The sequence below is a fragment of the Aythya ferina genome (assembly GCF_964211825.1).
Source record: "Aythya ferina genome assembly, chromosome: 3".
Lineage (NCBI taxonomy): Eukaryota > Metazoa > Chordata > Aves > Anseriformes > Anatidae > Aythya > Aythya ferina.
In genome coordinates, this window is record NC_140298.1 from 80,499,100 (window position 1) to 80,512,898 (window position 13,799).

The 13,799-nt window shown below is 43.8% G+C and overlaps 1 long non-coding RNA gene across 1 annotated transcript in view; it reads right to left on the reverse strand.

Moving 5' to 3' along the window:
* The window catches only part of LOC311435102, a 33,268-nt gene extending 20,048 nt beyond the window's left edge, over positions 1-13,220 (reverse strand). Inside the window, exon 1 of the long non-coding RNA XR_014691941.1 lies at positions 13,157-13,220. This is a non-coding gene — a long non-coding RNA (uncharacterized lncRNA). The remainder of the gene's footprint in view (positions 1-13,156) is intronic.
* Positions 13,221-13,799: the final 579 nt, after the last annotated feature.

Consider the following 13,799-nt stretch of genomic DNA (forward strand, 5'->3'; position numbering starts at 1 on the left):
GTCCAACATTTAACCTACTACTAAAGTCTACTACTAAACCATGCTACTAAGTTCTGAATCTACACATTTCTTGAAGGCCTCCAGGAATGGTAACTCAACCACATCCTTGGGCAGCCTATTACAATGCCACACAGCTTTTTCAGTAAAGAAATTTCTCCTAATATCCAACCTAAAATTCCCCAATGCAACCTGAGGCCATTTCCCCTGGTCTTGTTTGGTGCTTGGGAGGAAAGCCCAACCCCCACCTAATATACTGAACTGGCATGCCATACAGATGTGATAGAAATCACAGACAGAAATGTTGGTTGGATGAGATGCTCAGAGGTCTATTAGTCCAAACTTCTACCAGATGCATTTCTTTTGCCAACACTAGATTCAGTCAGCCATGGCTTTGTTCAGCTTTTGTTAGTCCTTGAGTATCTCCAGGTTCCACTGAAGTGAAGCTCTACCAGCTGTTGTGCCAGACCCCTCACCTAGTTTAGTGTCATCTGCAAATCTGCTTTGATGAATGAATTAAACATTATGAGGCCCAGTCCAAACCTCTTTGTTATTTTGCTACCAGACACTGTTTGTATTGATTATGGCCACTTGTATTGATTAATGTCATTGATTATGGCCTTTTGAGTCTGCAGTAAATTCTCAGCCTATCTAATGGTCCATTCATCTAGTTCATATGTCTTCAGGTATGCAGTGAGAAACTGTGAAAAGTTCTACTAAAGTGAAATATATCCCAAACGTAAACAAATGCAAGAAAAGAGAAGTCAACATTACGTGCATTTGTCTAGTGCATATAGTTGCATATGTTGCAGAATTTTATTTTGTTGCTCTGATGTGCGAAGCCATTCCTCAGTATTTATAAACAACAACAAAAAAAAAAAGTGCCAAAAATTGAAACAAATGCATGAGCAAACGAGCTGTCCATAAATTAATTGTCCATGGCAAAGAAATCAAATAATGCTACCTCAACATCTTTGGGACAAAAACTTGAAAAGAGAATAAACAAAAATTTTAAAAAAAAAAAAATAAAGAAAAAACAAAGCCTGATATGAAATATACAGAGCTCTGTTTTCTAGAGTAAGCTCAAAACACATTTCTTCTCTTTTTTTTTTTTTTTTTTTTTTTTTTTTTTTTTTTTCACAGTTCTTTCATGAAGAAATAGATTTTGTAGTATGTTCTGGAAGTTTACAACCTTGGACTGATTAGAAGAAACAGAATGAAGAGCCTTCTGTTCTTCTGAACATCCAGTCACCAGCCTCATATAAAACAAACCTAGGAATGTATCTTGTTTATCTTAGCCAAGCTATCAAGCTAAAGCTTGACAAGAGATGATGTGCAAGACATTCAGTTTCTTGCTGGTAAAGATAGAACAAGATCAACTGTTTCACTGGCAGAATTATTTTCCATATGCTTGTTTCATCATATGTTTTATTGGTTCTGTGCAGAACTGGTATTATCTTGGATATCTAGAACAAGCAGTGTATGCTTCTGTACTGTGTGTAGTTCTGCAGAAAAACAGATGGGTGTGCATACCAATAATGAACGTATTTAGAGATCATGTCACAGACTAGTTTTATTTGACTAAAATCACTTTCCAGCCAATAGTGATAGAGTGTACCTATTAATAAAGATTGGGTAATCAAATACTTATTTAAACTAAAGTTGCTCATTTAACCTCCCCATTTAAAATCTTATTTTAATCACATGACAATCTTCAAAAATAAATAATTTATGGATGGTCACAACTTTTCGTTGAGGATCTGCATATACATTAGAGAAACATCCCTTAATTTTGCATTTTAAGATCGCTAAAATGAAAACTATATGCTATTAGTATAGAAATTGACCCTTTGACAGACATCATTGTAGACATACACAAAAGCATTTGCTCTTCCATGGAAGAGAAAATTCTATGCTATTCTCTGGAAGAGAGCATTGCATTCAGAATTCTTCCATTTATATATGTCTGGTGATAACCAAGTTGAATGATGCAGGTGGTACAATAGAAGGAAGGAATGCCATCCAAAGGGACCTGAATAAGCTTGAGAACTGGGCCCACGTGAACCTAATAAGGTCTGACAAGCCAAATTGCAAGGTGCTGCACCTGGATCAGGGCAATCCTGGACATGACTACAGACTGGCAGAAGAACTCATTAGAGCAGCTCTGCAGAGAAGGACTTGGGGATTCTGGTGGAAAATCACAGAATCACAAAATTATAGGGGTTAGAAGAGACCTCAAGAGATCATCGGGTTCAACCTCCCTGCCAAAGCAGGTTCCCTAGAGCAGGTTGCTCAGGTAGGCATCCAGACAGGCCTTGAATATCTCCAGAGGAGACTTCACAACCTCCCTGGGCAGACTGTTCCAGTGCTCCATCATCCTCACCATGAAGAAGTTCTTTCACGTATCAGTGCGGAACTTTCTGTGCTCCATTTTTTGACCATTGCCCCTTGTCCTGTCCCCACAAACCACTGAAAAGAGGTTGGCCAAATCCCTCTGTCTCCCACACTTAAGATATTTATGAACATTAATAAGATCCCCTCTCAGTCTTCTTTTCTCAAGGCTGATCAGACCGAGGTCTCTCAGCCTTTCCTCACAGAGGCGATGCTCCAGGCCTTGTATCATCTTTATGGCCCTCTGCTGGACTCTTTCCAGGAAATCCCTGTCTTTTTTGTACAGAATTGGACACTACTCCAGGAGAGGTCTGACCAGGGCAGAGTAGAAGGGGAGGATCACCTTCCTTGACCTGCTGACCATACTTCTTTTAATGCATGCCAGGATCCCATTGGCCTTCTTGGCCACCACAGCACATTGCTGGCTCATGGCCAACCTGTCATCCACCAGGACTCCCAGGTCCACAGAGCTCCTCTCCAGCAGGTTGTCTCCCAGTCTGTACTGATACATGTGGTTGTTCCTTCCCAGGTGCAGGACTCTACACTTGCTCTTGTTAAACCTCATTTGGTTTCTTCCTGCCCATCTTTCCAGCCAGTCCAGGTCTCGCTGAACGGCAGCACAGCCTTATGGCGTGTCAGCCACTCCTCCCAGCTTTGTAATATCAGCGTACTTGCTGAGGGTGGACACTATTCCCTCATCAAGGTTGTCAACTAAGATGTTGAACAAGACCGGACCCAGCACCGATCCCTGAGGAACATCACTAGTCACAGGTCTCCAGCTGGACTCTGTGCCGCCGATCACCACCTTCTGAGCTCGGCAAGTCATCCAGTTCTTAACCCACCTTACTGTTCACTCATATATACCACATTTTCTCAGCTTTGCTAGCAGGATGTCATGGTAGACAGTACTGAAAGCCTTGCTAAAGTCAAGGTAGATGGCATCCACTGCTCTTCCCACATCTACCAAGCTGGTGATGCCATCATAGAAGGCAATGAAGTTGGTCAAGCACAATTTCACCTTGGTGAATCCATGCTGACTACTCCTTATAACGTTCTTCTCTTCCCATTGCTTGGAGATGGCATGCAGAACAAGCTGTTCCAACACCTTTTCAGGGACAGAGGTGAGACTGACTGGCCTGTAGTTTCCCGGATCCTCCTTCTTGCCTTCCTGAAGGGAAGTCTTCTTGGAGTCCGTCAGCAGCCCACAACAGCCCACAGCAGCCCACAGCAGCTTCTCAAAGGCCTTCCCAAGATCAAAATACCCAAACTCCTGGTCTAGATACTACCCCTTCAGCCAGTCATTTAGTCCTGTTCTCCTTCATTCTGGGCCCCAGTCACCCATCGGGAGGACAGAGAACACTACCTGCACCCTCAATCCCTTCAACATTCTTCTTAGGGATGCAAAGTCCTTTGTTATATTACTCATTTTTGTTGTTTCAGATTCTGAATGTTGATAAGAGAATAATAGTCCTCTGGTTTCATGAGCTGTGGCAGAGCCTTCCTAACGTCTCTGACACACGCTCCAGGAAGACAACACACCTCTCTGGAAAGGTTATCGGGGCAGAAAACAGGAGCCTTGCTGCCCCCCAGCATGGAGTCCCTGATCATTAAGACTCTCTGCCCTTTTTTTCGTGGCACTGGTTTGGATGCAGCACCCCATCTGGCCCCAGAATGGGGGGACTATGCTTGGTACTTCCCTTGACCTTGACATGCTTCTTAGGGCCTGGGTTCTAACTACTGATCAGACCCTCATCCTTTTCCTGCCCAAGAGCCTCAAATCCACTACCCAGGGACACCATGGGGGTTGGCGGTACCGTGGCTGTTGGGGGCAGACGCCTCCTTCTGCTTTGAAGAGACACGAGGGTCCAGCCCCTTTCCTCTCATGGGTGGTCAAGCCCTCTGTCCTGCAGGTGAGCAGCTGGATCAGCTACTACCCCTTGCAGGGAATTAGGAGGGGGCTGCCTGCTCTAACTGCCAAGTGTCCTATTTTGCCAAGTGTCTTATTGTGTGTCCTGTTCACGGCGCTCCCTGGGGACTGCCTTTATACCATCATGGTTTGGTTGGCTGCTGTCAGCCCTGGCTCCACCAGCACCACGTCAGTGCCCATGGTGGCACAAGCGCAGCTCCTGCCTGCTCAGGGGGTGGACTGGGGCTGCAGCTCTGACCAAACGGCTCTGCGCCGTGTTATTGGGATGCAGGCTTAGGGGTTGGCTCCGTCCACCTCCCTGCCAGGAGCCCTCGCTGCAGTTGATCCACGCGAGGTACTCTGTAAGATGGCTGACATGAATTGGCAGTGCACACTTGCAGCCCAGAAGGCCAACTGCATCCTGGGCTGCATCAAGAGGAGTGTCCAGGAGGTTGAGGGAGGGGATTGTCCCCCTCTACTATGCCCTTGTGAGGCCCCACTTGTAGTACCGCATCCAGGTGTGGAGCCCCCAACACAGGAAGGATGTGGACCTGTTAAAACGGTTCCAGAGAAGGGGCATGAAAATGATCATGGGCTGGAGTACCCCTCCTACAAAGAAAGGCTGAGAGAGCTGGGGCTGTTCAGCCTAAAGAGAAGACTCTAGAGTGACCTCATTGCAACCTTTCAGTACTTGAAGGGGTCTTATAAAAGAAGATGGAGAGTGACTCTTTGTTCAGTCAGATAATGACAGGACAAGGGGGAATGATTTTAAACTAAAAGAAGTGAGAGTTTGATTAGAGGTTAGGAGGAAATTGTTTACTTAGATGGTGGTGAGGCACTGGAACAAGTTGCTAAGAGGGGTTGTGGATGCCCTATCTCTGAAGTTGTTCAAGACTGGGTTAGATGAGGCCCTGAGCAACTTGATCTAGTGGGTGGAGTCCCTGCTTATGGTTGGAACAAGATGGTCTTTAAGGTCCCTTTCAACCCAAGTCATTCTGTGATTCTATGATAAGTTTCTAGATTTCCATGGTTTTTACTCCAGTATGATAGAGTTCAAAAGTTTTGATCCAGACAAATGCTGAAGATTTTTCCTTACCATATCAAACTGCAATACCGCCTGCTCAGTAAGATATAATCATTTTGTAAGTTTAACAATGTAATTGTTCTCATTGATTTTACTACTTCATAATCATTTCAGTTGTCCACATGAATACTCAGGTGATGAAAGAAATTTGTCTAGATTAATCTAGCTTTGCTAGATTAGCACCTGCTCTGATTCCTTGAAGTCACTGGGAGGAGTGTGTTGCCTCTTGGATAGTCTGTATGGTTATCATTCCATGAACATAGGGCTTAGTTCATGAACTTTGTTTTGTAAAATGTAGCAATATTCATAACTGTGTTGGGTCTGTCTGGGATGGAGTCACCTCCTTCCAAGCCCCCAAAAGCCAGCAGGCTGGGGGTGGGCAAGTGATGGGGAGGGGACATCACCAGGGCAGCTGTCCTAAACCAATCAAAGGGATATTCCATAACACCTGATGTCACACTCAGCAATAAAAAGGGGGGCTCTTGTGGGGTAGGGGGCTGTTCCTCCTGAACAACCTCTACACATTTTGAGGCCCTACTTCCCAGGACATGGCCAAACATCAATCGTTGATGGAAAGTAGAGACTAATTTATTTTTTTTCCTCTCTGTGCTTCCACGTGGACTTATTGTTTCTTTTTCTCCCCATTCTCTTTCCCTTTAATTAAACCATTCTCATCTTAAACCTTGAGCCCTCTGTGCCGTATTTTCTCCCCCTTCCTCTTTGAAGAGAAGGTAAGTTGTGGTGGAGCTCGGCTGCCAACCCCAGTAAAACCACCACAATAACATATTTTTCTTTCATAAAGGAAGTCATTGAGATTCTGGGAGATGAAAATTAAGCTTTGTTTAGCAATGTATCAGGAAGTGAAGAACACACAAAACTTAAGCAGAGCAGCTGGAAATTCAGATTTTTGCAGCAAAAGAAACACAGCCTTCAAATCTACAAGAGATCATCAGGAACTCATCACATCTTACAACGATCTAATGCCACTGATGTACTTATAAATAAATCAGTTTTACTATCTATATGTCTGGTGTACATTTTATTTTTTTTTTAATCTAATTGTACTAGTGTTGTTATTTCTGGAGAACTATTTCAAAAGCAAATCAAAGTGTTCATCAAACAAATTCCTGTAGATAAGATCTTTCAATTAAAAAAGAGAGAATTTTAATGCCTATATTTCTGAGGATATAAATTGCTAATAGTCTAATGAACCGATCCTTGCTCTTAGATTAGTGCATCAGCTTGCTTTTGCTGGTCTTTGAGTGTGATGTCACTGCGAAGTGGAATATCACCTAAGCAACCCTATAACGCTAAAAAGCTTATAGCTGAAATGTGTAGAAGGAAACAGATGGGGCACTATCTGGAAATTTTATTTGTCAGATATCATCCATCTGTTTCTCTCTCTGTCTACACGTTTTGTGGTAATTTTCATTTTTTTGGATGGCAAGTCAGTATAGTTCTACAGAATTGGTTTAATCTTCTGTTTTATTATTATTATTTGATTTTTATTTTTTTACAATTCATTAATGACTGGCAGGAAAATATAAAACCCACACTGATGATTCAGCCAAACAAACCTCATCTCTGTTTGATGAGAAGCAAAGTTATACTTCAGGGCAAAATTAGTAGATATTAACTCTTTATTAATCATTTCTAACAATTTTGGCAGTTTCTCACATGCAACAGACCTCCCAAATAAATGAATGATAGGGACTATTTTTAAATGCATTCCAAAACTGAGAAATTAGAGTAAGTTCTAGCATTTCTTTTCTTTTTGTAATGAGTAGCTATTAAAATCAGTCTTTTTTTTTTTTTTTTTTTTTTGGTAGCTGTCTGATTTCCCGAGAATAGAGCTGCAAAATGTTTTGCAATAGGTATCTTATTTATGGAGAGTATATAAAGGCTTAGGCAATAAAAGTTAATTATGGGCTGAGCAACCCTATTTGCTTTCTGCTTCACATTTCTAGCTAAACATAAGCTAACATAAGATCACTGCCATTGTTCTCCAAATTGCTTCTTTCTCATAGGACAAAAATTAAAACAAATGCTACTTAAAATAGTGGCAGAGGCAGAAATGGCAATGGCTTAAAAGGAAGTTATTAGAAATCAAGACAAGAAATGAGTGGCTCTTACAAATGGCACATAGAATCTAGTATCAGGCAAGACCATGACTCCTATCTGTTCCTCATGCCAATAACTACAAAGTGTTAGTAGATAAGCATTTAGCTTTGTAAAACTCATCAAAAATAATGGCAGTAGGTGGGTTAGGTACATTATATTCATAGTCTGAGTAATTACAGGGATGGTGAGCAAGGCAAAATAGAGGGTTTGAAATATGACAGAACTGAAATATAAATGAGCTCCATTCTGATGCCATTGGTAGATCATCAAACTTAACAACTCTACTCTTGTCTCTTGTGGATGTAGTCACTACAACTGTCATCCTTCTCTTCATATCCTTTCATGTCAAATTGCCATATTTACCCTCCCTTTAATACTTAGGTCTAGGTCTACCTTATTCTCTCCCTGTTCTTTCAATTATTTTTGCTTTCTCCCTTTTGATTTTACAGGATTACTTCCTGACCTGCAGCTATTTTGGACCTGTTAGCATATGTGGTGATTTTACCTTGCTGGGCAGCTGAACTCCACCACGACCACTTTGTCACTCCCTCTCCACAGAAGAAGTGGGGGGAAGAAAGTATGCTGGAAAGAATAAAAAAAAGGCTCAAGGATTGAGATAAGGGTAATTTAATTAAAGGGATAAGGAAGAAGGAAAGTAAACAAAGGCTGCACTGAAGCACGGAGAGAGAGGAAAAAATACTCTCTACTTCCCATCAATGAGCAATGTTTGGCCACATCCCAGGAAGTAGGGTCTCAATATGCATAGCTGTTGTTTGGGAGGACAGACATCTTCATAATGAGAGCCCTCCTCTCCTTCCCCTTTCCTCCGTTTTATTGCTGAGCCATTGCACATGGCACAGAATACCCCCTTGGTTGGTTTAGGCCAGCTGCGCTGGTGATGCCCACTCCCCAGCTCTTGTCCACCCCCAGCCTGCTGGCTCTTGGGGGGTTTGGAGGGAGTCCTGACACTGTGTCAGTATTGCTCAGCAGTACAAAACACTGGTGTGATACCAGTGCTATTCTAGCTACAAATGCAGAGCACAGCACTGTATGGGCTGCTGCAGAGAAAGGTGACTCTATCCCAGCCAGACCCAGTAGAGAATATTAGCCTGTAAACTGACAATACTCAATGACCCTAGCAACAAAGTCTCAGGAGAATGCTTTTCCATCAGTGTTGGATTCCTCCTTTTTCCTCCTTATGTCACCTTTGATCTTGAATATGATTCCCTATTTTGATCTTGATTCTTGGTCTCGTATCTCCTATATGCACGTATGTGAAGCATGGGCTGTACTGTGTGGAACTTCAAGTTGGCCATGGCAAAGTTGAGAGCCTCTGGGTAAGGATTAAGGGATGAACAAATAAAGGGAATGTCGTAGTGGGAGTCTATTACAGACCACCTGGCCAGGACAACAACGCCAATGAATTATTCTTTGCAGAGCTACGAGATGCCCCGAGATCAACTATCCTTGTCCTTATGGCAGATTTCAACTTGCCAGACATCAACTGGGATCACCACACGGCTGACACGAGCAAGTCCAGGAGGTTCATAAAGCACCTATATTAGATGATAACTTCTTGGTGCAGGTGCTAAGGGAGCCAACTAGGAAAGGTGCACTCCTAGATCTGTTGCTGGAGAACAGAGAGGGTCTTGTGGGAGAAGGGGCAATTGGCAGCCGTCTTGGTCATAGTGACCATGAAGTGGTTGAGTTTAGAATTTATGGTGACACAAGGAAAACTGCCACCAAAACTTCAGCGCTGGATATGGGGAAAGCAGACTTCAGGTTGCTCAGGGAACTAGTCAGCAAGGTCCCCTGGGAAATTGCTTTTTAAGGCATTGGCGTCCATCAGTGCTGGTCAGTCTTTAAGCACTGCCTCCTAAAAGCACAAGATCAAGCAATTCCAAAATATCGGAAGTCAGGCAGGTGGGGCAGAAGGCCGGTCTGGCTGACCAGGGATCTTCTACTGGAGTTTAGGTGAAACAAGAAAGTGTACAGCTGCTGGAAGGAGGGTCAGGCAATGAGGAAGGAATACAGGGATGCTGTTTGTGTTTGTAGGGCAAAAACTCGTGTGGCCAAAGCCCAATTAGAGTTGAAGCTGGCCATGTCTGTGGGAGACAATAAAAAAGTTTTTTTAGATATGTGAACCAAAAAAGGACCAAAGTAAACACAGGTCTGATACTTGATGGGGAAGGTCTCCTCACAGACAATGACATAGGCAAGGCAGAGACATTTAATTCCTTCTTTGCCTCTGTCTTCAACACTCATGATGGGCTTTGGGACCCAGGGTGCCCTGAGCTGGAGGACCATGATGGTGGGGATGACAAACTCCCAACCAACCCTGAACGTGTGTGGGATTTGCTGCTCTGCCTGGATCCATACAAGTCCATGGGTCCAGATGGGATTCATCCCAGGGTGCTTAAAGAGCTGGCTGATGTCATCGCAGGACCTCTCTCAATTATTTTTCAATGGTCTTGGGAATCTGGAGAGGTCCCAGTAGACTGGAAGCTGGCAAATGTTGTGCCAATTTTCAAGAAGGGTAAGAAAGAAGACCCTAGCAATTACAGGCCTGTCAGTCTCACGTCTTTTACCAGTGCCTGGTAAAATTATGGAGAAGATGATTCTTGAAGTTATTGAAGTGCACCTGGGGGACAATGCTGTAATTGGTCCCAGCCAACATGGGTTCATGAGGGGTAAGTCCTGCCTAACAAATTTGATTTCCTTTTATGACAAGATCACCTGCCTAGTTGATCAAGGCAAACCAGCTGATGTGATCTTTTTGGACTTCAGCAAGGCTTTTGACATGGTTTCCCATAGGATCCTACTGGACAAAATGTCCAGCATACAACTTAACAAAAATATCATACGATGGGTGAGCAATTGGCTGACAGGCAGGGATCAAAGGGTTGTGGTAAATGGAGCCACATCTGGCTGGCGGATGGTCACTAGTGGGGTCCCTCATGGCTCCATTTTACGGCCAGTCCCCTTCAGTGTTTTTATAAATGATTTGGACTAGATACATTTTATAAATGATTTAGAACTAGAAGATGTTCTGAGCAAATTTGTCGACGACACCAAACTTGGAGGAGTTGAGGACTCGAATGAGGGTGGAAAGGCCTTGCAGAGAGACCTGGACAGATTGGAGAGCTGGGCAATCACCAACTGCATGAAGTTTAACAAGAGCAAGTGCCAGGTCCTGCACCTGGGACATGGCAACCCTGGCAATACGTACAGACTGGGCAACAAGACGCTGGGGAGCAGCCATGCAGAGAGGAACCTGGGGGTTGTAATTGACAGCAAGTTGAATATGAGCCAGCAGCGTGCCCTGGCAGCCAAGAGGGCCAACTGTATCCTGGGGTGCATCAAGCACAGCGTTGCTAGTTGGTTGAGGAAGGTCATTGTCCCGCTCTACTCTGCGCTGGTGCCTCACCTTGAGTACTGTGTGCAGTTCTGGGCACCACAGTACAAGAAGGATGTTAAACTGTTGGAGAGTGTCCAGAGGAGGGCAACAAAGATGGTGAAGGGCCTAGAGGGGAAGACATATGAGGAGTGGCTGTGGTCACTGGGCCTATTCAGCCTGGAGAAGAGGAGGCTGAGGGGGGACCTTATTGCAGTCTACAACATCCTCGCGAGGGGGAATGGAGAGGCAGGTGACCTATTCTCTGTAAACACCAGTGATGGGACCCATGGGAATGGTGTTAAGCTGGGGCGGGGGAAGTTTAGGCTGGACATCAGGAAGAGGTTCTTCACTGAGAGGGTGGTTGCACACTGGAACAGGCTCCCCAGTGAAGTAGTCACTGCACCAACCCTCTCTGAATTTAAAAAGCAATTGGACCATGCACTTAGTCACATGGTCTAAACTTTTTGGTAGACCAGTGCAGTGCCAGGAGTCGGACTTAATGATCCTTATGGGTCCCTTCCAACTCGGGATATTCTATGATTCTGTGATTCTATGATCTCAGTTTTTCAGCCCTGACACTTGTCTTTTGCCAGCCCCTTCCCTAGTACCTGTTTTGGATGAGCAGAACCCTGGCATGGGGATATCTCTGGTTCCTCCTGACTTTTGGCTCAACCACTGACCATCTCTCACCTTGCCCTTAAAATTGGTTAAATATTTTATTGTTGCGAGTCATACATTTCAGCTCCTCCTAAGTGCTGTATATGCTTCTTCTCTCTATCTTTACACTTCTTTTTCATATTCATTTGCTTTACCCTCTGATTACAGTCCTTTTAGGAATATAGGACAGGGTTGCACAAGTCATCAAATCCATTCATCTGTCTTTTGCGGGCAAATTTGTCATGAAACTACTTTCATAAATCTGCAGAGCTCTACCTTCAAATCAATTAAATTTTCTCCTCTTGCTCTCCTGACAGAAGACGGTTTCCACATGTAATAATTAGAAACTATCTTAGAATCATAGAGTCATTAAGGTTGGAAAAGACCTCCAAGATCACCTGGTCCAACCATGACCCTACTAATGTCACCCACTAAACCTTGTCCCTAAGCACCACGCCCAACCTTTCCTTAAACACCCCCAGGGATGGTGACTCCATCATCTCCCTGACCAACCTGTGTCAATGCCTGACTACTCTTTCTGAGAAGAAATTTCTCCTAATTTCCAGCCTAAACCTCCCCTGGCACATCTTGAGGCCATTCCCTCTAGTCCAATCACTAGTTATCTGCAAGAAGAGGCACCTCCCTACCACTTTCTTTCAGGTAGTTGTAGCGAGCAATAAGGTCTCCCCTGTGCCTTCTCTTCTCCAGACTAAACAACCCCAGTTCCCTCAGCCGCTCCTCATAAGATTTGTGTTCCAGGCCCTTCATCAGCTTTGTAGCCCTTCTCTGGACATGCTCCAGGGCCTCAATATCCTTCATGTAGTGAGGGGCCCAAAACTGAACACAGTACTCAAGGTGCGGTCTCATTAGAGCAGAGTACATGGACATGATTAGCTCCCTGGTGATCTTCCAGTTTTCCAGCCTATACTCATCTATATCTCACTTACACCCATTTACTTTTGTGACAATACCATCTATTAACATCCCTGATATACTTAAAACTGTCTCATGTCTTTCAGCCTTCATTTTATTAGGTTAAACAAATCAAGGCTTTCTAATATCTATATTTGAGTGAAGTTCTCCATTCCCCAGAGGCTTCTGCTCTGTTTAAGTCTGAATTCATTTTTCTTGAACATGGGTGATCATAATTCCCTATGATATCATAGGTGGGATGTAACAGTACAACAGTATTAATTTTCACATCTTCACTAGAAATATTTTATCTGATCCTAGGTCTTATGTACCCTAGGCACTAGCTGATTTCATAGCTCTTTCTTGTCACTCAACAATGCTTTGTAATGTTCACTCAGGAGTTTCACCTGGCTAGATTCTATATTGTTAATTCTCATAAGAAGTGGTTATTGTTAGTCTTTATGTGCATGACCCTGGATCTTGTATTATTTAGGATTGGTACCTTCTAATTTTCTGTTACTTCAGTAATCAAGAACAAAAATTGCATACATTTATGGTCATGCCCAATCTTAATCTATCAGCAAAACTCATTTAAAGAAAAAACCAAACAAACAAACAAACAAAACCCACTCATTTTTGTGCAAAGATCACAAAGATACTAAGTGACATTTGTCCCCAGATAAACTGTTACCCGATTTGACTGACATCCTTCTTTCAGCCCAGCATTTCTCACTTCAACAAGTGCTAGAGCTGACAGCTTCATATTAGTCTCCATTTTGCCCAGCTTGTCATGGTGGTGGGCGTACCAGCAGGCCCTGCAGCCTCTTCTCCCTGCTTCTGTGGGTTTGGCTGCCTGTGCTCAGAGTGCAGGCATGTGACCTTGTGTCCGGCCATAGGGACAGAGCTGTGTGAGGAAGAGCTGGGAGAAACCTTGCTGGTGCCTCCCTGCTTTGCATGGGTGCTGCATTTAAACTCAGACCCTCGCCCCTGGTCTCTGCCTGCATTCTGCCTGCCTTGGCACCTCAGTGATCCAGACCCTGATTTGCAGAGCAGGCTTCCTGGCTTGACCTCAGATGTGTCTCCTCACTTTGAACCAGTCCAGAGATCTGGACTCTTGACTGATCCTAGTTATTGTCAGCAGACCTGCTCTGCTTTCATTCGTGTACTGTGGGACCAAGCCCCACTGAAGAGATCACTACCTTGCCTGCCTCAGTGTTGTCTTCACCTTCTTACTCATTTCAATTTTTGGAGCAGCCCCTTCTCACTGCTTCTTGACAGAGCTTGGCATTTCACAGTATGAAATTATTTCCTGTGGTTCAGATGTGAAAATTGTA